The sequence below is a fragment of the Bubalus kerabau genome, chromosome 1 (genome assembly GCF_029407905.1).
Source record: "Bubalus kerabau isolate K-KA32 ecotype Philippines breed swamp buffalo chromosome 1, PCC_UOA_SB_1v2, whole genome shotgun sequence".
Classification (NCBI taxonomy): domain Eukaryota; kingdom Metazoa; phylum Chordata; class Mammalia; order Artiodactyla; family Bovidae; genus Bubalus; species Bubalus kerabau.
The window spans coordinates 71,953,938-71,979,199 of NC_073624.1; the positions used below are offsets into that span (position 1 = coordinate 71,953,938).

The window sequence follows — 25,262 nt, forward strand, 5'->3', positions numbered from 1 at the left end:
GTGCCCACATTTTCAAGGACATGGCCTTGAGAAAGTAAGTTGTCGTTGAGACCATCTGGACTGAATCTGTGACTGAACCCCAGGAAGGCCTCAACATAAATTTTAAGATTCTGGACCGGTGCAAGGTGTATGGCAGCCACCCAAGACAAGCCTCCTATACAAGTTCCCTTACTTGTTAAACCTGCCATGTATCAGTCTTCCTCCTGTCTCAGCTTGCCCTCCAGTGGGGGTCAGTTTCAGATTTGACCTAGGAAACTCTTCAGGTTTTGAAATAACACAGCATACCATGCTGTTAACTAACACCTCCATTACATCACGTAACTGCACTTGTGTGTATGTGTGTTTGGTGAGAACATTTAAGATCTACTTTCTTAACAATGTTTGATGAGTGGAGAAAGAAGTGACGTACATATATGGTGGAATATCATTCAGCCAGGGCTTCCCTGGGGACTCAGTGGTAAAAAATTTGCCTGTCAATGCACGAGATGCAGGTTCCATCCCTGAGTCAGGAAGATCCCCTGGAGAAGAAAATGGCAACCCACTCTAGTCTTTTTGCCTGGAAATCCCATGGACAGAGGAGCCTGGTGGGCTACAGTTTGCTGCTAAGTCACTTCAGTCGTGTCCGACTCTGTGCGACCCCATAGACGGCAGCCCACCAGGCTCCCCCGTCCCTGGGATTTTCCAGGCAAGAACACTGGAGTGGATTGCCATTTCCTTCTCCAATGCATTAAAGTGAAAAGTGAAAGTGAAGTTGCTCAGTCGTGTCTGACTCTTCGCGACCCCATGGACTGCAGCCCACCAGGCTCCTCCGTCCATGGGATTTTCCAGGCAAGAGTATTGGAGTGGGGTGTCATTGCCTTCTCCCGGGCTACAGTTTACAGGGCTGCAAAAGAGTCTAACACAACTTAACAACTAAACAACATTATTCAGTCATGAGAAGGAAGGATCCTGCCATTGTGACAATATGGATGGATCCTGAGGGCATTATGCTAAGTGAGCTGTTAGCTGAAGGAAGAAAGACAGACCGTTTCAATACTTAGCAAAATGCTTGCCAGGTATTGAGTTCGTAATCTAATACTATGGGACCAGCTTTTGAGAAAAGAAAGACCAGCTTTATTGCAGAGGTTAACCTGAAAGGAGACAGAAGGCAGGGCACAGATACAGCAAGGTGAGGTGGATAGTTATAGAGTTATATAGTTATAGGGTTAGGGCTTTGGGGTGATGAAGAAAAGGGCGGGAAAAGCGGCTAGTTAGGAAGTTTGAGGGAAAGATAGGTTCACATGTGCCGATGTGAACAGGGCTTTATAGGTCTTCACGGGTCTCAGATGTAAGTTCAAGGGAACTGATAGGAAACAAGCAAGGGAATTCTGGATGTGATGTCAGAAAGTCACCTGTCAGACAATCAAGCCTACTCTGTGCAGACTTCAATCAGCCATGTTGGTTCCAACCGGCTTCGACCAACTTTGTCCTGTTATAAGTGGAGGTGAGTCTACTAACTTGCTTCTTTATCTGCTGTCCTGTAAGATGAGCTCAGGACTTTGTTGGTCATCGGCTCCTTACTGTTATGGGGCACGGTTTCAGTACAGTATTAGTTTTATGTGGGATCTATGGAAGCCAAACTTGTAGAAACAGAGGGCGGAATGGTGGTTACAGGGGACTGGGAGTAAGGGAAACGGGGAGACGACAGTCAAAGGGAAAAGACTTCCAAGTGGAAGATTAATAAGTTCCTGAGAGCTAATTTAATCGCAAAGCATTGAGATTAGAATTAATAACAATTATGTACTAGAAAGTTAGGGCTTCCTGGGTGGCTCAGTGGTAAAGAAACCACCTGCAATGCAGGAGTAGCAGGAGACTCGGGTTTGATCCCTGGGTGGGGAAGATCCCCTGGAAAAGGGAACGACAACCCACTCCAGTATTCTTGCCTAGAGAATCCCATGGACAGAGGAGCCCAGAGGGCTACAGGCCATAAGGTGGAAAATTAAGTGAGGGATGGGAAATGCCCTCTGCTCTTCACCAGCTGGAGGGGCACCACTTCTCCAGCAGACCCCATTATGTTGCTCTGGTTATTTCGGTAGCCTTCTGGAAATTTCTGCAGTAACCAGTGACAGAGGGTTTGCCAGTTTTAAGTGGGAAAAGCTTGCCTTCTGGACTGAGTGCTTCCAGATGCTCCTTGTTATCACTTGTCATGGTAAATGTTTATTTATTTAAAAATTTTTGTTTATTATTACTTGGAAGCCCTGTTTTTTACAGTTATTTTTAGCTCTCACTGTCTAGTGTCTCATGGTACCTAACTTTTTTTTCCCTTTGAAAATATTTATTTATTTTTGGCTGTGTCCCTTGTCTTGGTTGTGAAATGCAGGATCCTTTCTTGTGTCACGTGGGCTTCTCTCCAGTTGTGCTGCCTGGGCTCAGTTGCCTCTCAGCATGTGGGATCTTAGTTCCCTGACCAGGGATCAGATCCGCATCCACTGCATCGGAAGGTGGATTGTTAACCACTGGACCAGGGAAGTCCCCTACCTGAGGTTTTAAGTTGCCCACTTGGGACAAGATGCTGCCTTTTGAGGATTTAAAAAAAAAAAAAAATATGTCAACTGCTTTGTGTCTTTCAGATGAATTAGAACTTGAAACATCCAGGATTATGTGCTATTCAGTCATTAGAAGGTGATTATCGTATTTGGTTCTCCCAGCCAAGGCATGTCAGTGTAACGCCAGGGAAAGGACACAGAATGGAAGAAAGCTGGCTGAGGGGGGATTGTCTGGTCAAAGGTAATTAATGTTGCAGTCAGTTCACATTTCTGATGTGGTTTCTAGTCTGAAAGTATAATTTGGAAAATGTTTGATGTGAGAGTACTTCTAAAATTATATCTAATATAGAGGAAACACTATCAAACCTATGAGAGGAGTATTGGACTTCCTAATGTAGGCACAACCTTAGATAAACAAACTCCTTGTGATACCTTTAGTACTGTACTCAACTCACTTTAGAGTCCCCCAGTTCCATTATATTTAATTATTTATTGAAACCCATCTGTGTACTTGACTCTGAAGAGCCATAAATGAAAACCTAGGCCTTCCCCAGGGGTCGCCCAAGCTAAATTCTGTTGTTAATATCCTGGTATTATTAGACAACGGATTGGTATATAGCTCAAGAAAATTCCCTGAAGTTTACATTAATTATGAAGACCTTGAGAAGTGATTCTTTTATATTAGCTCTAAGCCAAACTTAGAATCATTTGTTTCTTAAGTACCTAAATGGTTGATGGTAAGGCTCTTAGGTTATACTTCAGAGTGATATATGGACAGGTTTTTGGTTTATTGATTAATGGTTAGATTAATGGTGAAATGAAAGTTGCTTGCTTTCACATAGGACAAGCCCCATTAGTGACTCTGTCTCTACTTTCGGTGTTTGCAACACACTGGGCCACAAAGGAAGTTTTGAACCATGTCTCATTATTAAAAAGTAGCTTATTCAAAAGCTCACATTTGCTCACTTTGCCTTATTAGCGTCTTATCACCTACAAGCCACAGCACAGTCCACTGGGGCTTTGCTACTGAAAAGCGTAGGCTGGTTGACCAGCAACTTGAGCATCACCGGAGAAGTTGTACAAGCCACCCCAGACCTGCTGAATCAGAGTCTGTGTTTTTAACAAGATCCCTCGGTGGTTTGTACACACCTTCAAGTCTGAGCAACATTGTGTCTAGTCCATCAGTAAACTGTTAAGAGCTGTAAGAGGGTAGAGGCCCAGAGGAATCAAGGAGTCTACCCAGTTAATAATAATAGACAAGTAGTTAGTGGTAGGTTTATAGTCTATGCATTACTGACATCTGTTTTAGTTGTCTGCCTGGCAGGTCATTTCCCTGTTTCTGTAGGAGTCTTAACACTGCCTCCTTCTAGGAGATGCCCTCTGCTGCTGCTGCTAGGTCGCGTCAGTCGTGTCCGACTCTGTGCGACCCCATAGATGGCAGCCCACCAGGCTCCCCCCTCCCTGGTGTTCTCCAGGCAAGAACACTGGAGTGGGTTGCCATTTCCTTCTCCAATGCTTGAAAGTGAAAATTGAAAGTGAAGTCACTTAGTCGTGTCCGACTCCTAGCGACCCCATAGACTGCAGCCTGCCAGGCTCCTCCATCCATGGGATTTTCCAGGCAAGAGTACTGGAGTGGGTTGCCATTGCCTTCTCCGGATACCCTCTGCAGCACCAGTCAAAGGAGAATTCCTCACACCACTCTACCCTGCCCCCATCCACAGGGTTATGACTTAAGAGGGGTCAATCAGCTTCTCTTGCTAGAGCTTGTGACCTTTGTGTGCTGTGCTGAGCCACTCAGTCATGTCCGTTTAGTTGAGACAAAAAGGATGCGAGCTGCTTGACACTGAATTATGTCATGGCAGCCCTACAGAGAGAGACCCAGAGTTGGCTCCTGCTGCCCCAGGAGATGAGCCTGTTCTTGTGATGATAGATGTTCAACACTGCCTTCTGTTCCACTCCTTAGAAATAAGAAAGACATACTCTTTATAAAAAGGACATACTCTTTTCAGAATTTCCAGGGCTAAACCTGTCTGTATCTTTCATGCAAATTGGTTAATCTTCTGTATTTGTTCACTTAAGTGTAGGCTGTAATTCCTTGTTGGGAGCCTTTGGGGCCAGTGGAGTTGAGTGCAGAATCTTTTGGAGTAGAGACAGTGATTAGAAATAGTAGAGTAGCGATACAGTGCCTATACCAAATATCACGTAACAGCTGGTGTGGTCTGAGGCAGCACCCCGTACTGGCACTGGAAAGTATGAATATTCTACTCACGCCATGTGAGATCAATTACGACTTTACACCTTTTCATGTCAAGATAGGTGAATACTTGCAGTCAGGTGAGTTTAGGACTGATCAGGTTTTGACACCAGTTAAGTTTCAAAAAATCTTACAGTTTCTAGAGTATTTTGGATTTTAGAATTGTGGATAAAAAACTGTAACACAGGTAATATGTTTTAGAGATATGGCTTCTACTTAGTACTTATGGACTTAACTCTACCTTTTCCATGTCTGTAGAAGTATCCTACTGCTTGAATGCAGCATAATTTATTTAACTTGTTCTCTATTGGTGGCGTTTTGGGGTTCTCCCGTTTCTGCTCTTACATGGAATGTTGCAGTGATCATCCTTGTATGTCTGGTTTCATGTAAATGTGTAAATATGGAGCAATAATCTAAGTGTATTAAAGGAAAATGTTGCTCATTTTCTAGCTGCAACAGATTTCTCTTGTTGTTGAAAGACATTTATGTGGAAAATTCTAAGTCCAATGGTGGACAATATCTTGGAAGAATGGAAAGAACTCAGCCTTGGGAGTCAGGACTCCGAAGTTCCAGTTCAGGCCTTACCAGTTAACATGGGCAGTGTCAGTTTTTCTGTGTATATGTAGCAGTTTCTGTCTATAAACTAGAGAACTGTAATATATGACTTCAACCAGGATTGAGTTCCTGTGTGCAGGGACTGTTCAGAATGCCTGAGAAACAGAAATCCAAAACAGAGTCCCTGCTGTTATGCAGCTTATATTTTAATGAGAAAGACTGACAGTAAACATGATAACAAACTATTTAGTATGTTAGACAGTGCAATATGGCAAGGAAAAAATTAATAAAGCAGCAAGAGGTAATAGGACATGTCAGGAAAGGAGCTTGAATTTTAGACAACATGGCCAGAGAACTCTTCACAGAAAATATCTGCACAAAGCAGAGGGAGCAGCCAACACAGAGATGCTGAAGTGGGATTATGCCTGGAATGTTCAGAAGTTCAAGAAGGCCACTGTGGTTGAAGAGGACTTAGCAAGACGGAGATCAGCGGAGAAGTAGGTGAGTGCAGTGAGGCACCGGAGCGCCAGATGAAAGAGCTCGAAAGGATTCAGTGAGGGCTTTGACTTGCACCGTATGTGAGAGAGGAAGCCCTTGGAGGATTGCACACACAAGAGGAATGTGGCCTGGCCGGCACTTTCAAAGGGCCTCTCTGTGTGAAGACTTTACTGAGAGGCAGCAAGAACAGAAGTGCGGGAGGCTGTTGATAGGGAGACTTTAGGTAGGAGGCTACTGAACGAATCTAGGTGGTAACAGCAAGAGTGGCAAGACATGGCTGAATTCTGGATATAATTTGAAGGTAAATCTAACAAGAATTATTGATGGATTTGGTATGGGATGTAAGAAAAAGAATTTAATGAGACTTTGGTTTGTTGTCCTAGCAGCTGGAAGAATGAAGGACGATCAAGTGAGATGGGGAGAGGAGCAGATGCTGGAAGAGTAGGTGCAGGGGGAAATCAGGAGCTCAGGTTTGGATGAATCCAGTTTGAGATGTCTCTTAGGCATCCTCAGGAAGATATCAAATAGACATTTGGATAGAGATGAGTCTAGAGTTTAAGGGAACAGATTTGGGTTGGGAATAAAAATTTGGCAGTCATCTGTGCACAGACAGATTTAAAGGCTTAGGGTGGGATGGTGCAGGGAATGCATGCAGGTAAAACGAGAGGTCTTAGGACTGAACCTGAAGGAACTGCAGCACTGAAAGGTCAGGAGAAGCAGCAAAAGAGATTTGGAAGGAACAGACAGAGGAGGAAGAGAAAAAGCAGGAGAGAATGGTGTCCTGGAAGCCAAGTGAAGGGGCTGTTTACAGGAGGAGAGGGATTGCCTGTGCTAAACGCTGCTGTCAGATCAAGTTAGGAGAGGAATTTGGCAACAGAAGGTCCTTATTAACCTGATCAGAGCAAATTCAATGGAGTTGGGGTGGGAATGAAAGCCTGACTGCAGCTGGGTTCAAGAGAGGCGGAAGGAGAGAACGGGAGACAGTGAGCGCTGACGACTGTTTCAGGTGGTTTTTGTGGACGTGTGTGACGAGTAAAGAGAAAAGCAGAGGAACTTGGAGGGAGCAGAGGGGGTCAAGATAAGCTTCATTTTTTTTTTTTAATGTGGAAGGATTAATGGTATATTTATGTGCTAATAAGAACATTTCAGTAGAAAGGGAAGAAATGAATGCTGCAAGAGAGAGAGAGAGAGGGGAATATTGTTGTCATGGAGCAAATGAAAGGCGATGGGTCTTGTGCATAGACTGGGGCCTGGCCTCATCCTAGCTCATCCAGAGAAACAGGAGAAACCATGGTAGAGGGGAGATGGGATGGGGACCTGTGGAAGTTCTGGGGTTTTGTTTCTGTTTTGTATTCTGGTGACAGCATTTAAAACCACTCTCTTAGCAAATTTCATTTATACAATAGTGTTATCAACTTTAGTCATCATGTTTTGCATTAGATCCTCAGACCTTACTCATCATATTACTGAAAGTTTGAACTCTTTTACCAACCTCTCCCTATTTCTTCCATGCCCCCAGCCCCTGGAAACCTCTTTTTAACTCTCTGTTTCTGTGAGATTGACTTTTTTTTAGATTGCATGTATTAGTGATACCATTTAGTATTTGTCTTTACCTGTCTTATTTCACATGGCATAATACCTCCAAGGTCCATTCGTGTTGTCACAGTGGCAGGATTTCCTTCTTTCTCATGGCTGAATACTACTCCGTGTGTGTGTGTGTGTGTGTGTATGTGTGTGTGTGTATACCACTTTTTCTGAAGGTTGTTTTTATTTAAAAATGGGCAGTTAGATCACTAGTGAGAGTGAAGCAGGACTTTGGTGGGAAGGTGCGAGGCAGAGGACTGCTGTTTCTTGTTATGGTCCCTATGGGTTTCCCAGGTGGTGCTAGTGGTAAAGAACCTGCCTGCCAATGCAGGAGACACAAGAGTTGTGGGTTTGATTCCTGGGTTGGGACGATCCCCTGGAGTAGGAAAAGGGAACCCACTCCAGTATTCTTGCCTGAAAAATTCCATAGACAGAGGAGCCTGGTGGGCTACGGTCCATGGGGTCACAAAGAGTTGGACACGATTGAGCACATGTGCATGCACACACACACACACGTTACTTCTAATGGATTAAAACATTTTACACATATTAATTTGATAAAACATAAATTTCTAAAAAGAAAGAGAGGGGAATGTCTGGTTTACTTCTGTGGGGAAATGCTTGAGGGAACTCTTGAGAGGAGGGACAGAGCAACCACAGAGGGAAGAAAAGACCAGGGCAAAGTCATGATTCTATGAGATATCAACATCAGAATGAGCTATTGGTGTAAGAAACATTTCTGGAGACTTCTAAAACAGGAAGAAATATGAAAAGTCAAAAAAAAAAACATTACTGCATTTCAATAGGACTCCTATTGGGCAGGATTCCATTTCTTAAAATTCCAAATATATTTCAGCAGTCAAGTAGTATTAACCACTGACATTTCTGTCTCTCAAATAAATATTTATTTATCTCTATGGATGGAGGTGCTGGGAGGATTATACTTGTGAAGAGGAGCTCTTTGCATTCTTTTGTAATTTGAAGGCTAGGACTGAAGCAACTTTCTTTCTCTCTCTCTCTGCCTCTCCCCAACTCTTTCTCTCTGTCTCTCCCCCACATTACTGTTGCAAGACTTGGGCTTGCATACATCACATTCTCCGGGATGATCTTTATTTCACCAGGATCTCCTCCCTTGTTCCCGCTCTTATTTAAATCATACTTATTTTTTTCTCCTTTTTTTTTTTTTTTTTTTTTTTTTAGTTCTCTCTATACCTGGAGAGAGAGAAGATGAAGTTTAATGTTGGGTACCATTGTTGTTCAGTCACTAAGTGGTGGCCGACTCTTTGTGACCCCATGGAATGCAGCATGCCAGGGTCCTGTGTCCATGGGATTTCCCAGGCAAGAATACTGGAGTGGGTTGCCATTTCCTTCCCAGATCTGGGATCAAACTCGAGTCTCCTGCATTGGCAGGTGGATTCTTTACCGCTGAGCCACCAGGGAAGCCCCTTTGTTGGGGATAATGAGTGAATATTAAGGTATGCAAAACTGAGGAGAATTTGATATAGAAAACTCACTGCTCAGAGACTAAAAGTTAAAAATGAACTTTTGATAGAGCAATTTAGAAAGAAAAAGAAAGTTTTCAACATGGCAGAGTTGGACTAAGAATCTGGAAATTTGGATTTTAATCCTGACTCTGCCACTAGCTGTATGGCTTTGATCAAGTTATATAACTTCTCTCGTCCTTAAAAGCTTTGTCTTTAAAATTAATGGGTTGGGGGACTTCCCTGGTGGTCTGTGGCCAGGGCTCCACAGTCCCAATGCAGGAACCCAGGGTTCAATCCCTGGTTGGGGAACTAGATCCCAAGTGCCACAACTAAAAGATGTCACATACCCCAATGAAGATGAAAGATCCTGTGTTCAACAACTAAGACTTGGAGCAGCCAAATAAATACATAAAAGCATTTTTAAAAAACAAAAAAATGAATGGGTTGTACTAGATGATCAAACATTAGTGTATGGGTGCATACTAAGTCACTTCAGTTGTGTCTGACTCTGCGACCCTATGGACTGTAGTCTGCCAGGCTCCTCTGTACGTGAGGATTCTCCAGGCAAGTATACTGGAGTGGGAATACCGGGATGGGTTGCCATGCCCTCCTCCAGAGGATCTTCCCGACCCAGGGATCAAACCCATGTCTCTTATTCTCCTGCATTGGCAGGTGGGTTCTTTATTACGAGTGCCACTTGGGATGCCAATACTAGACTAAATCGCAAATATTCAGCTATGCTTTCAATATAGGGAGAGTGTTGGTTGGACAGGCTTTGCCTTGGTGAGGAGTATGGGATTATGGGTTGACTCAGGACTTCCTGTAGCTCAGACACCATTCATTGTCAGAACCATTCACCTTCATTTTGAGTGACCACCAAAATGGCACTGAATAAGAAGTGGGCTTACCTTTTATTGGAGGATCTTAAACAAAAACAAAACAAGAAGTGGACTTCTTATTCAGTGCCAAACAACAGGGTGCTTATTAGCTCTTGCTAGTCGTGATCTTGTTCTAATCTGCTGACCTGGGTCTGCTCCTCCTCCATATATATTATGATCTGCATCCTCTCAGCATTATACCTACATTTCTTTCTTGTCTTTCTATCTCTAACTCTCTCTTTAGACTTAAAATTCAGTATTGTATTCCTGGCTGCAGATCTGTCTCTACTTTGATGATAATTTGGATAGTCCATCTGGCTGTGGATCTGATTTTATCCAGAGTGCACTTTTATTATTGCTCTAGTGAACCTGAGCACTATGAGATCTACTCTTTTCTAAGACTCAGATCTAAGAAAAATCACTCCAGTCTTCTAGGTCGAGGTAATGACTCTGATGTTGATATTATCTTGATAACTAGATTGTAATTCCCGGCATATGAGGATCAATGCTTTTTTCCTGCTGATTCCCTTGATGACTTTATATAATGTTGAGCTCTTACTAGATGTTTTCTGTTTGCTAATTCATCCCTACTTCTCAGATCCTCACCTGGCTTACCTTTTATTGGAGGATCTTAAGCAAAAACAAAACAAGGAAGAATAGAGATTGCTAAAGGAAGGAAAAGTCAAGAACTGACTTGTTTCTTCCTCTTTTATTTTCTTCTTCCTGTTTTTATTTTCTCCTTTTCCTACTTTTAATATAGTAAAATATAGCATGCTCAGTAATATAGCATGCTCAGTTGCTCAGTTGTGTCCAACTCCTTGTGACCCTATGGACAGTAGCCTGCCAGGTTCCTCTTATCCATGAGATTTTTCAAGCAAAAATTTTGGAGTGGGTTGCCATTTCCTCTTCTGGGGGATCATTCTGACCCAGGGATCCAACCTGCATCTCTTGTATTGGCAGGCAGATTCTTTACCACTGAGCCATCTGAGAAGCCCTAATATAGTAGTAGGAGTTGTATATTATAACTACCAATATTTGTTTAATTCAATGAAAAATATCTTTTCTAGGTAATCACTCTTTTTTCTTTCAGGGTTCTACATTCTTTATCATTTTATTTATATAATTTCCTATATTAATTTTATACATTAATTTCCTGTTAATTTCACAACACGTTCCAGTGCCTGGCTTGTGAATGCAAGGATCAATTATCCTGTCAAAACTGAAACTCATATAAATTAGCTTAGGTTAGAAACAAACAAAAAAGAGGAATTATTCTATATCTGAAGGTAGCCCTAGTAACTGTAGAGTAATATTTACAGAGATATGTTGTAAGGCACTGAAACCAGGAACTAGAAGATTCAAATCCAAAGTTATTTACTCTCCTAGAATGTTTGATCTCTTGGGTCTGCTTCTTTTGGCACATTTATTTTTCCTCAGTCTTCTTGTAGATTATTTTACTATGCTGTGGCCTGTACCTCTTGGTCTCAGCCTCTGTTTATCCTGACTTCTTGGCTCTAGAATTCATCAGAAACCAAATATGTATTCCCAGCCTAAATTCCAAGAAGAGATTCTGATTGGCTTAGTTTGGTCTGATACAAATTCCTTGTCCGATCAGCAGCGGTGAAGGAGAGACTAAGCCATGTCCTACAACATGGCTACACATACAGGCATGCACACAGGGGTGCCTTTACCCCAGAAAGTTTCAAAAATATTGGCAAAGACTGTGATATTTGTTATATTAGTCATATATACTTGTCATATTTAGTATGCCAGGCTGAGAATAAAATTTATAGAAAATAGGCCTTCCCAACCTCCCCCTTGATTTCTTTCTTGAGTTGTTATTGTAATCACTAAAGCTAAAGATAAGAAGTGGCTGATGTCTAAATATAGAAACAAACAAAATAACTGAAGTGCTGTGCAGAGATTTAGCCTAAAGGGCAATTACTTTTTAATTTAATGAGTATTTTAGATCTGGATTTAAGCTATCTTTCTTTGGGTGAAAATTTGTTTGATCCTGTCTTACCATTAGAAAAGTCATGCCATGCAGATTTTATGCATTCTTGTAAAGTTCAAACACATTATCTTTTGTTGACAGGTACTAATTAGTGCTAGGAAGGCAAAGGAAAAATTCATTCCATCAAACGACTTAAGTCCAGAAGTATGCTAACTAATGGATTTTTCTAATTAGTTTACTTTTTTTTTTTTTTTTTTAAACTTTTGCCCAAAGTCTGCTGATTAGTTAGGATTGCTTTGTTGAAAGACTTTGGAGGACGTCTGATATAATCACTGACCTGGGGAAATAAGACTTGGTTTAGGGGACTGATCTTTAGTTAAAGCAGTACTGCCCAACAGAAATGTAATGTGAGCCACACATGAAACTAAATTTTTTTGTGTGCTGCACTCAGTTGCTAAGTCGTGTCTGACTTTGGGACTCCAAGTACTGTAGCCCAGCAGATTCCTCTGTCCATGGGATTTTCTAGTCAAGAATACTGGAGCAGGTTGCCATTTCCTCCTCCAGGGGATCTTTCTGAATCAGGGATGGAACCCACAACTCCTGCATTGACAGGCGGATTCTTTACCACGGAGCCACCTGGGAAGCCCATAAATTTTCTCTTAGTCACACTGAAAAAAGTAAAAGGAAATTAATGGTTAATTTTAGTAATTTATCTAAGCTAGTATATCCAAAATATTTTTACTTCATCATGCAGTCAAATGAAAATTAATGAGATACATTACACTTTTTGTACTAAGACTTTGAAATTCTGTGTGTTTACATATACTTATGGCATAAATTTCAACTCAGATGCTAATTTTTCAATAATTAAAGAGAAATATAGTCCTACTAAAACAATAAATTTGTGTTTAATGGGAAAATATTTTATGCTGCTTCACTGTTTTCATTTAAATTTAAATGAATTAAAATTAAGTAAAAGAAAAAATCCAGTTTCTCCGTTACACTAGCGCCATTACAAGTGTTCAGTAGCCTTGGGTGGCTAGTGGTCATTGTGTAGGACAGCACAGCTTTAGAGGGTGGTATTCATAAGCCCTGAGGCCAGAGTTTATCTTCTGCTAGTGGAGTTTAACCTAAGAGGGAATTTTAAGTGAATAAGCCCACTCTTCCACTGCTCAAGTATTGCTCAGAACTCTGCCTTTGGCCCCCTCACTACAGACAGTGGTTCACCTGGTCTCACCCTCACGCTGCAAGTGGCCCCAGTTCCTCTACTGCTGCCTTGCCTCTGGAAGGGTGGTCCTGCCCTATACTCTGCAGTCCTGGCCCATGTCTGTCTTTCTCTGGGACAGACTTTTCTATATAAACTTTCCTATAGTCTGTTTCTTGAGGCAATAGTTCTGTGACATCCCCCATTGATCTTAAACGAGCTTGGCAAATACTGCATACTTGGAGATGAGCATGTTAAGAACCCTGAGAACTACTACAGCCAAGGAACTTGCTTTACTTTGGTACCAAGGTAGGGAGTCCCCCAGTGGCCTACTTTTCAGGATTCAGTGCTTTTGCTGCAGGGAAAAAGCGATGGCACCCCACTGCAGTACTCTTGCCTAGAAAATCCCATGGACGGAGGAGCCTGGTGGGCTGCAGTCCATGGGGTCGCTAAGAGTCGGACATGACTGAGCGACTTCACTTTGACTTTTCACTTTCATGTATTGGAGGAGGAAATGGCAACCCACTCCAGTGTTCTTGCCTGGAGAATCCCAGGGGACGGAGGAGCCTGGTGGGCTGCCGTCTATGGGGTCGCACAGAGTTGGACACGACTCAAGCGACTTAGCAGCAGCAGCAGCTTTCGCTGCAGAGGCCTGGGATCGATCCCTGGTTAGGGAATCACCCCATATGCCACACATGCCCCACAGCAGACCACAAAAAAAGAAAAAAAAGATACCAAGTATTCATTAAAAGGCAACACACCTGGCAACAAGGTACAAGGTAGAGCTGGCAGAACTCACCCATCAGAGTGGGTTCTGAGCGATACTTGAGCAGTGAAAGAATGAGATTATTTGCCATGCCTGGTTCCATCCCCTCAATTTCTGGGGAGCCCCCTCTTCCTTTATGCTTCCCAAATGAGTACAACAACTGTTCTGACACTGAAAAGCTGGCAGTTTTAATGAATTTCTTTGGTATCCCTGATAGCTCAGTTGGTAAAGAATTTGCCTGCAGTGCAGGAGACCCTGGTTCGATTCCTGGGTCGGGAAGATCCCCTAGAGAAAGGATAGTCTACCCACTCCAGTATTCTTGGGCTTCCCTTGTGGCTCAGCTGGTAAAGAATCGGCCTGCAATGCAGGAAACCTGGGTTCAATCCCTGGGTTGGGACGACCCCTGGAGAAGGGAAAGTCTACCCACTCCAATATTCTTGCCTGGAGAATTCCATGGACTACAGTCCATGGGATTGCAAAGAGTTGGACAAGACTGAGCAACTTTCACTTTCTTTTGTAGTTATCAGGCTTCCCCTCACCTCAGGAGTTTTTCCACACTGGAGTATGAACTAAGTAGATTGATTTGAGGGATACATGGAACTGAGGAAAACATATGAATTTGGTGCCAAAGACAGCATTTTTATTGTGGTGGTGAACTCAAGGAAATAAAAAACCAACAAAATGCTTGGGGTGATATTGGGTCTGTCTCTGAAAAAAGTGAAAGTGTTAGTTGGTCAGTCATGTCTGATGCTTTGTAGGACTGTAGCCCACCAAGCTCCTCTGTCCATGGAATTTCCAAGGCAAGAATGTTGGAGTGGGCAGCCATTTCCTTCTCCAGGGGATCTTCCTGACCCAGTGATCAAAACTGGGTCTCCTGCATTGAAGGTAGATTTTTTACTGACTGAGCCACCAGGGAAGCCAAAATGGGGGTAATAATACTTATTTTACAAAGATGTTCTGAGGATTAAATAAAATTGATTACATAAAATGTTTAACTTACTCCCTGGTTATATAATAAATGCTCAATAAATATTCTTACTAATATATTCCCCCCACCCTCAAAGCTGTTTATTCTCGGTACTTGACAAAACTAGATTTACTAAGAATATGTTAACTCTGTGAAGTACAATATATAAAACAAAACTGATGGTTTTATATAATTTCTGTTACTTAACCCTTGACATGGTAATTTTATTGTAATTTGGTTACTTTTAGAACTGGATGATCATTGTGTCATGAAAGACTTGTTATCCAGGACAAAAAATTGATTGTGTAGGCTCTTAAAAACATGTTCCAGTTAAGGTTCTTTAAAAAAAAAAACTTAGATGTTTGTGATCTGTGTCTCTGCACTGAAAATAACATTCTTTTATTTCCATATCAAAATTTTAATGTGATTTAATGCTAGAACATTCTGTTTTCTCATTCTAAAACTTTGTCTGTTGACCTGATTTAATCTGCTTTTCTATTGTCTGATGATGCTTTTGTTGACAGAATCAATGAAAATTATCGGGTTAAGTAGTAGAACTCTTTCCTTTTTTCTTCTAAATAAATTTGTAATGTACTTGTCAGACTTCAAATACGTGATGGAACATAGCATAAATATGCCCTGGATAATTGTGTTATGGAAAATAAAAGGTCTAGACAATAAGGTAAGAGCCAAGAGTATTTGGAATTCAAATTGATTAGAGATATTTTATAATGTAGGTAGTAGCTAGAAACAGATCAATAGAGCAAGAATGTTATGACTTTTGGAGCATGGTGTTCATATCAATGTGTATTTTGGAGTTACATGCAATGGTCTTCACATTCATAGACCATTTGTATTCATGTCCACCCCCTTCATCCCAGCCCACCAGCTCATACCAGGCAATGACATTAGCCTTTTGATCTTCACCATTTAGGTTATATTACACTCCCACACTCCCACAGACAGAGCTGCGGTTCATGGGGTCGCAAAGAATTGGACACAACTGAGCGACTGAACTGAACTGGACACTCCCACACAAACATAGTGAATACCCATTGCCCTCCAGATGAAATCCAGACTGCCTAGTCTGACATCAAGGTACACTGTTACTGTGAGCATTATACAGGGTAATATAAATGAATTCATTAATTCACTCATTCAGTATAGGCTTATTGACATCTGCTGGCCCATTCCCTTTGCTGAACTTTGGGTGTATTTAGATGGAGATCATGGTCCCTGCCCACAAAGCAAAGTGTTTACTTTTTAGAAGGGAAGACAAATAAGTAAAACATCATCCACAGTGCAGTATGGTAAAGATGTAATAGAAGTCCACCTTGGATACTGTGGGAAGTTCAGAGGAAAGGTACCAGTTTCTCCAACTTCTCCCACTACTTTATTCAAGCTTCCTGGTAGAGTGATCTGTTTGCAATTCTCTTAAATACTGTGCACATTCCTACTTCTCTGACTTTGATGATGTATTTTTTGGTGCTTGAGCTCTTCAGCTTCTGTTTATTCATTTAACCAGCAAGGATTGCAAGTATACCACATGCCAGAACCCTGTGCTATACACAGTTGAGACTTGAATGAGAGAGGCGCAGCCTTACCTGTGTGAAGCTACAAAGGTGTCACCTTTCCCAGCCTCTCCTGCTCTCTGTAACCCCACTTTCCCTGAGCACTGAGTCCTTGGTGATCTCTTTCTTCTTGAGCTTCAGTGAACTTATTATCTGTCACAAGGGATCAATCAATACTTACTGGTTGATTAATTTATCCATAGCAATAGAACATGCAAATGTCATGTGGAGATAAAAATTTTGGATTAGTTTAAAATTCTACTCTTTTATCTTTAGTTGGATGATAGTTGGTAATCTTCTAATCTGTTAAATGAGCAGAATGAACTAGAAATTTGTTATTTCCCAAGTATGCAATTAAAAATATTTTTAATTTATTTGCTTTTATTTTATTTTTGGCCTCAATGCTTGGCTAGCAAGCATCTTAATTCCCTGACCCAGGATTGAACCCAGGTCCCTGGCAGTGAGAGCACCAAGTCCTAATCACTGGATCACCAGGGAATTCCCTATAGATATATTTTTAAATCTAAAATTTTGTTATGGGTTTAATAAAATTAGATTGAATTTTTGTTCAGAATTTTTACTGCTTGTGGGAGGAAGCATCTAGAGGAAGGGGATGGAGGCCAGGTAGAGAAGGAAGAGGATGAGGAAGACTAGGAGAATCAGGGCAATAAGATCAAAGGCCTTTTTTGGCAGAGTATATCCCCAGGGCTTTCCTGGTGGCTCAGACAGTAAGGAATCCTCCTTCTATGCAGGAGACCTGAGTTTAATCCCTGGTTTGGGAAGACCCTGGGTCGGGAAGATCCCCTGGAGAAGGGAATGGCTACCCACTCCAGTATTCTTGTCTGGAGATTCTAAGGACAGAGAAGCCTGGTGGGTTACAGACCATGAGATGACAAAGAGCTGGACATGACTGAGTGACTAACATACAACACATGGCGCAATCCCCTTTTCGGGGCTTCTTTCTTCCTACTCCCATGTCAAATTTTGTGAACAAGCTGAATTTGTTGTTAACCTGTGGTATAAAATTCATATATTGAAAATCAGTGGCTGGCTTATGGTATAGGAAATGTATGTCTGACTTCCTAAATCTCTCAATATATTTCTCGTATGGTGGAGTAAAGTGAGTTTTTTTTTTTTTAACTGAGTATATTTTTATAAATATCAATAATACTCAATGTTAAAACCTTCCAAAACAAATAATTATCTCTTCTAGCTTCTCATGTGTTTCTGATACTATTATCAAAGGATCATGAACAAACTCCATTTTTTTTTATTTTAGACCAGATCTACTGGGTAATTCACTTTATTCAGCATTATTTTACTGAGCACCTACTGTCTGCTAAACAAAAAGTTTATGTAACTGATGAATGAAACATAGTTTTACTCTCAAGGTGTTTATAATCACTGGAGGGGTACATATTCTTAGTTATGGGGCTTCCCGAGTGGCACTAGCAGTAAAGAACTCGTCTACCAATGCAGAAGATATAAGAGATGTGGGTTTGATCCTTGGGTCAGGAAGATCCCCTGGAGGAGGGCATGGCAACGCACTCCAGTATCCTTGCCTGGAGAATTCCATGGACAGGGGAGCCTGGTGAGTTACAGTCCATAGGGTCGCAAAAGAGGCAGACACAACTGAAATGATTTATCATGCACATACATTCTTAGTTATAGAAACAAGTATGCTATGTTATAACATTTTACATGATATTCATGTCTATTTTTATTTAAAATTTCTTCATGCTTCATGTGCTGTGTCCTATGGACTGTAGCCCATCAAGCTCCTCTGTCAATGGGATTCTCCAGGCAGTGATACTGGAGTGGGTTACCTTGCCCTCCTCCAGGGGATCTTCCTGACCCAGGGATCTAACCTGTGTCTCTTACATCTCCTACATTGGCAGACAGGTTCTTTACCACTAGCACCACCTGGGAAGCCATAATATGCACACACCCACATAGACATCTACTCATGCCTTCATCACACCCTAGGGTAAATATGTGCTAGCATGGAGGAAAATATTTGTGTGTACTTACAAACACACTTCTATCTACTACACAAAAGAAGTTTCATACTTAGGAGAGATTACATTGCTGAGAGAAGGTCTGAGATTGTAAATGATGTTATATATTAGATTCTGTATATTTTGGATCATGCCTTCCTTACAAATCTGGTGAGAGCTATGGAACCTCTCCTAAGAAAGATCCTAATGATGTGAAATTTTAGAAGGTTGGTGGATTCCCTGAAGCCCATTTATATACCCTGGGTTGGGAACCTCAGGCAGAGACAAGAGCAGAGTTTCCTATAGAAAAATTTGAAGTTGCAAGGTACTGTCCTGTTTAACAGCTTCATGCCAACATTTTAAAATTAAAATGTTGACAAATCCCTATTAAGAGTCAAATGGAACATCTAAATCCTTCAAGTTTAAAATTCTTTGTAGCTAACTCAAATAAATGTAAACAGCCCAAGGAATTCATCTTTCATAGGTCTATTTAAATATCATGTTATAAACTTTTATAAATCAGTACATGTAAATCTTATCTTTTTCCTGTAGCAAATCAGACAAGCAGTGATTAATAGACTATTACAGTTACTGTTGGAAAGGCTTTTCTTTCCTGGTGAGAGGTAACACCACTTGATGGGATCTTGCCAAGTTGATTTATTGCTGGCTGTTTTGCCGACATCTTTTCCTTAAGTTTCCTTGTATCAGATCTAAACCCTGGAAATCAAATTGTTATTCTTGTTTTTGATAGCTTTCTTGAAGTCTCCTTTAAGTAACAGCAGCTTCAACCTGTTTCTGGCAAAACATATCTGCCTATTAGCTTGCCTGATTCCAGACCTCAGTGCTACAAGCATTTTCTACCCTTTGACCCATCTCTGCATTGCTGTTTATCAGTTTCAAAAAGCAGTGGCTGAGGGGTGAGCAAATTCAAAGGTGCCCAGCATTGCTTCTGACCCCGGATCCGTAAAATCAAGTCACTCGCACATCTAGCATGTTTTCTCTAACCAGGCTACACACATCACCAAAGCACCACTTTTCCTTTGATGACTGAGTAATGTAAAGTATTGAATGTGAACTTTTATCTTTAAAATAATGAGCAATTTCCCCCCTACTCAGCACACAGAAATTTAGTCATCTATATGAGATCTCTTTGCTGTCTAAACTTCCTTCTTAATAGTTATCACAGCTTTATATTTGTGTGATGGCTGATTTTATTTTTCTGGGCTCCAAAATCACTGCAGATGGTGATTGCAGCCATGAAATTAAATGACGCTTACTCCTTGGAAAGTTATGAGCAACCTAGACAGCATAGTAAAAAACAGAGACATTACTTTGCCAAAGGTCCGTCTAGTCAAGGCTATGGCTTTTCCTGTGGTCATGTATGGATGTGAGAGTTGGACTATAAAGAAAGCTGAGTGCTGAAATATTGATGCTTTTGAAGTGTGGTGTTAGAGAAGACTCTTGAGAGTCCCTCGGACTGCAAGGAGATCCAACCAGTCCATCCTAAAGGAGATCAGTCCTGAGTGTTCATTGGAAGGAGTGATGTTGAAGCTGAAATGCCAATACTTTGGCCACCTGATGTGAAGAGCTGACTCATTTGAAAAGACCCTGATGCTGGGAAAGATTGAGGGCAGGAGGAGAAGGGGATGACAGAGGATAAGATGGGTGGATGGCATCACCAACTCAATGGACATGGGTTTGGGTAGACTCTGGGAGTTGGTGATGGACAGGGAGGCCTGGTGTGCTGCGGTTCATGGGGTCGCAAAGAGTTGGACACATCTGAGCAACTGAACTGATGATAAAAAAGAGATGCTTTCGAACTGTAGTGCTAGAGAAGACTGTGATGCAGGAGAGTCCCTTGCACAGCAAGGAGATCAAATCAGTCAGTCCTAAAAGAAATCAACCTTGAATATTCATTGGAAGAACTGATGCTGAAGCTAAAGCTCCAATATTTTGACCACCTGATGAGAAGAGCTGACTCATTGGAAAAGACCCTGATGCTGGGAAAGATAGATGGCAAAGGGAGAAGGGGGTGACAGAGGATGAACTGGTTGGATGGCATTATTGACTCAGTTCCGTTCAATTCAGTCGCTCAGTTGTGTCCAACCGGTCGCAAAAAGTCGGACACGACTGAGCAACTGAACAACAAATAATAATTCATGTATATCTTTGCTTTTATTGTAAGCATCTTGCATCAGGAAGCATGTCTAGATGGTTCACCTTTATATTCACAGTACCTAGCACAACGCCTGGCATATAGTAGGTGATAATTAATTTGTGCTGTATGAATTTAATCTCACCCAAATACTTTGAAGTTTCTCCTTTGGAATTATCTTCAGAGATGGCTTCCCAGCAATACCAGAATGGCTTTCTTGATTTTCTTTGAAGAACATCAGAGCATCTTGTTCTGCCTGCTGTTTCCTTTCTGTCTCTTTCTTTGGTCCGATTAGTTCCTCTCCAGTGGTATCTTTTCCCCTTCCTCTCAGTGCTATTGAAGCAACCACTGGAAGTTAGCTGGTGCAGCTGTACTGATGCCAGCTTGGAACCTGCTAAAGGCACTCAGGACAGGCTGAGGGATGGAGATAAAATAAAGCCTTTGAAGCGACACTCACTGCACTGACTAAATGCTGTGGATGCTGCCTACCTGCTGCCATTGCCGTGAAAGCCTTCCGTGGATGCAGTTAGCTGAACAATGAAGTTGAGTATTGCTGAACGTTTTGGACTTGAGTTTCAAGTTAATTATAACTAAGACGTGTTAATAGCAATTATCAGTGGTGGGAGGAAGAACTCAATTTACACACACTGTAACTGTCTTTTCATGCATTTCTGTAATGTTTTAGCTTTTTTCTTATATTAGGGTTATGTTTGCTTTAGTAATTAAAAAACACATAACATGAATATTTTAAGTGTCATAAGGGAGATGATGCTGTGAAGCCACTTTCAAGAAAAAACTTCAAAGGCATAATGTAAAATTGAAATGAATTTATAATAAAATATATCCAGATAAAGTTATTGACTTATAATAAAGTTCTCCTAGAACTACTTTATTTTGAGATCAGTACATAAAATTATACTGTATCCTGCTCCACAGAGGACTCAGAGCCAGGGTGCTGCAGGATGCCCCTGCTTCCCAGCTATGACTCCAGCATGGAGGCATGAACACATGCCTCAGCTTCGTCATCTGTAAAACAAGGATAATCATAGCTTTTATGGTATAGAGTGTAAAGCACACCTCGAAGCCGATCATGTGTTAATGCTCCATCATTGTTGTTGCTGTTGTTATTTTACAATTCAAATAACCTAAATATACCTAGGGAGAGATTTCAAAATGTAATTCCCTATTTATTTATCAGAGCTTATTGTTCATATATACAATTTATAGTTAAAAAAAAAGTCATGGTAATTTGTGTAATATCTAGAAAATTTGTCTTCCCATGAGTATATTCACCCTTTGTTCTGGTCCCATCACTTCATGGCAAATACATAGGGAAACAATGGAAAGAGTGACAGACTTTATTTTGGGGGGCTCCAAAATCACTGCAGATGGTGACTTCAGCCATGAAACTAAAAGATGCTTACTCCTTGGAAGAAGAGTTATGACCAACCTAAACAGCATATTCAAAAGCAGAGACATTACTTTGCCAACAAAGTTCCGTCTAGTCAAAGCTATGGTTTTTCCAGTGGTCATGTATGGATGTGAGAGTTGGACTATAAAGAAAGCTGAGTGCCGAAGAATTGGTGCTTTTTCTTTTTTTTTTAACTTAATTTTTTAACTTTACAATATTGTATTTGTTTTGCCATATATCAACATGAATCCGCCGCAGGTATACACATGAGGAGGGAGAATTGGTGCTTTTGAACTGTGGTGTTAGAGAAGACTCTTGAGAGTCCCTTGGACTGCAAGGAGATCCAACAGTCAATCCTAAAGGAGATCAGTCCTGAATGTTCATTGGAAGGACTGATGCTGAAGCTGAAACTCCAATACTTTGGCCACCTGATGCGAAGAACTGACTCATAGACCCTGATGCTGGGAAAGATTGAAGGCGGGAGGAGAAGGGATTGACAGAGGATGAGATGGTTACATGGCATCACCAACTCGATGGACATGAGTCTGAGTAAACTCTGGGAGTTAGTGATGGACAGGGAGGCCTGGCGTGCTGCAGTCCATGGGGTCGCAGAGTTGGACACAACTGAACTGAACTGAACTTGAATATACTGATACTTGGAAAGATTGAGAGCAGGAGGAGAAGGGGGCGACAGAGGATTGGATGGTTGGATGGCATCACCTACTCAATGGACGTGAGTTTGAGCAAACTCTGGGAGACAGTGGAGGACAAAGAAGCCTGGGGTGCTGCAATCCATGGGGTCACCAAGAGTTGGCCATGACTTAGTGACTGAACAATAACAACAACTTGAATATATTTATTTCACTATAATGTCTACAAACACTTGGGCAAAGCAATGAATGGAATAGAGGTTGGTCATGTACCCAGGGGAAAAAATGGTGTCCTGGCATGGTGATGATAACAAAGATGATGACAATGATGACGTTAGAAGCTATATACCAGGTCTGCTAGCAATACTTGTGTACTAGCTGTGCGACCTTGGGCAAATCATTCAACCTCTCTGAGCCTCTCTGAGATCAAGATATTCTCTACTTCATTCAGTTGCTGAGAAATATTGTCTGTAAAAGTGCTTTGTGAATGTTTAATTTTTTTCTTCCAGTTTTATTGTGATATGATTGACATACAGCACTATGTAAGTTTAAGGTGTACAGCATAAGGATTTGATTTACATGCATTGTGAAATTATTACTGCAATAAGTTTAATGAACGTCCATCAGTCTCATATACACACAAAATTAAAGAAAGAGAAAAAAGAATTTTTTCTTTATGATAAGAACTGTTAGGATTTACTCTTAACAACTTTCATATATGACATATGGCAGTGTTAATTGTATTTGTCATGGTGTACATTACATCCCCAATACTAATTTATCTTATAACTAGAAGTTTGTACCTTTTAACTACCTTCATTCAATTCTCCCCCTCCCACTTCATCCTTTGCTTCCTGCCTCTGGTAACCAGATATCTGGTATCTTTTTGTGAGTTAGGTTTTAAAGTATAATTGACTTACTGCACTATATTAGTTTCTATTACAAAATATAGTGATTTGACATGTCTGTCCATTTCAAAATAATCACCCTAATTAAATCTAGGTATGATCTGTCACCATACTAAAATAATACATAATTACTGACTGTATTTCCCATACTATACTTTTCACAACAGTGACTCATTTATCTTGCAGCTGGAAGTTTGTACCTCTAAATCTCCCTCAACTATTTCCCTCCTCTCCCAGTGCCCCTCCTCTCTGGAAGCCCCTATTTTTTCTCCAAATCTTTGACTCTGTTTCTGTTTTTTTATGTATGTTCATTTATTTTGTTTTTTTAGATTCCCCTTGTAAAGTGAAATCATATATGGCATTTGTCTTTGTTGACTCATTTCACTTAGCATAATACCATCTAGGTCCATCTGTATTGTAAAAAATGGCAAGATTTTGTTCTTTCTTTGTGGTTGACTAATATTCCATTATATTATGTATGCATAATGAGATACATACATATATCACATTGTCTTTATTTATTAGTGGGCACTTAAGTTGTTTCCATATCTTGGCTGTTGTCAGTAATGATGCAGTGAATGTAAGGGTGCATCTATCTTTTTCTTTATTTCTTTTTGTCTATGTCATGAGTCTTGTGGGATCTTAGCTTCAAGATGAGGGATTGAACATGGGCCCCCAGCCGGAGTCCTAACGACTGGACTGCCAGGGAAGACTTTATCTTTTCTCCACATCCTCACCATCCCTTGCGATTTGTTGTCTTGTCGATAAAAGCCATTCTTACAGTAAGAGGTGGTATCTCATCATAGTTTTGATTTTCATTTCCCTGATGATTAGTGATACAGAGCATCCTTTCTCATGCTTGTTGCCCATCTATATGTCTTCTTTGGGAAAATGTCTACTTAATTCCTCTGCTCATTTTTAAATTGCATTGTTTGTTTTTTTGATGTTGAGTTGTATGAGTTCTTTGTTACAGATATTTACCCCTTATTTGATATATCACTTGCAAATGTCTTCTCCCATTTAGTAGGTGGCCTTTTCATTTTGTTGCTAGTTCCCTTCATTGTGAAAGCCTTTCAGTTTGACGTAGTCTCACTTGTTTATTTTTTCTTAGATTTGGTTTGCTGGGAGCCACATGCCACCCATATTTCTCTCTGCTTTTCCCTCCCATGTTTCCTTCTCCTTTCCTCTTCTAATCTTTCCCTCTTTGTCCATATTCTCTTTGAAACTGTGTGTTTATTTCAGCCCCTAAGCTCCGGGCATGCCGTCATGCATTGGTGTAATTTGTTCCCAAGTTTATTTCTCATTTGTCCTACCACAAGTTTAAGGCATTGAAAGCCAGGGAAGGAGAAATAACTTAAAATCATATTGAAACACAGCTTAAAGAAAGATAACCTACCAGCCTATAACTGAAAAATAGTTGTGGCAAACAGTGTCACTTAAGAGCTGGCAGCAATGGTGTTGTGTATAAATGAGAGCTATGTGCAAAAGCAGATCTTCAAGGGTCACAGACACCTACAGGCTTTCTACTACTGATTTTAGCTGCAGTATTCAGTAAAGATCTGGGCTTCCCAGTGGCTCAGCGGTAATGAATCTGCCTGCAAGGCAGGAGCCATAGGTTTGATCCCCGTAAGGAAGATCCCCTGGAGAAGGAAATGACAACCCACTCCAATATTCCTGCCTTGGGAAATCCCATGGACAGAGGAGCCTGGCAGGCTACAGTCCATGGGGTCACAAATGAGTCAAGCACAACTTAGTGGCTAAACAACAACATTCAGTAAATATTTAGCTAGCAGTCAAATGATGTCATGTAGGGGGGTCTAAAAGGGAAAACCGAGAGTATTTCATGCCTTTCAGAATCCAGTATCCAGGTGTGATATAGACACAAATTTGTGTTTCGTGTA

General features: G+C 41.0%; 1 long non-coding RNA gene across 4 annotated transcripts in view; it reads left to right on the forward strand.

Annotated features, from left to right (window-relative positions):
- Positions 1-5,804: 5,804 nt before the first annotated feature.
- Positions 5,805-25,262, forward strand: part of LOC129650680 (uncharacterized) — a 44,331-nt gene continuing 24,873 nt past the window's right edge. Inside the window, exon 1 of one of the 4 annotated variants that reach the window (XR_008713926.1) lies at positions 5,805-6,133. This is a non-coding gene — a long non-coding RNA (uncharacterized LOC129650680). The other 3 variants (XR_008713927.1, XR_008713929.1, XR_008713928.1) reach the window with 3 other exon arrangements.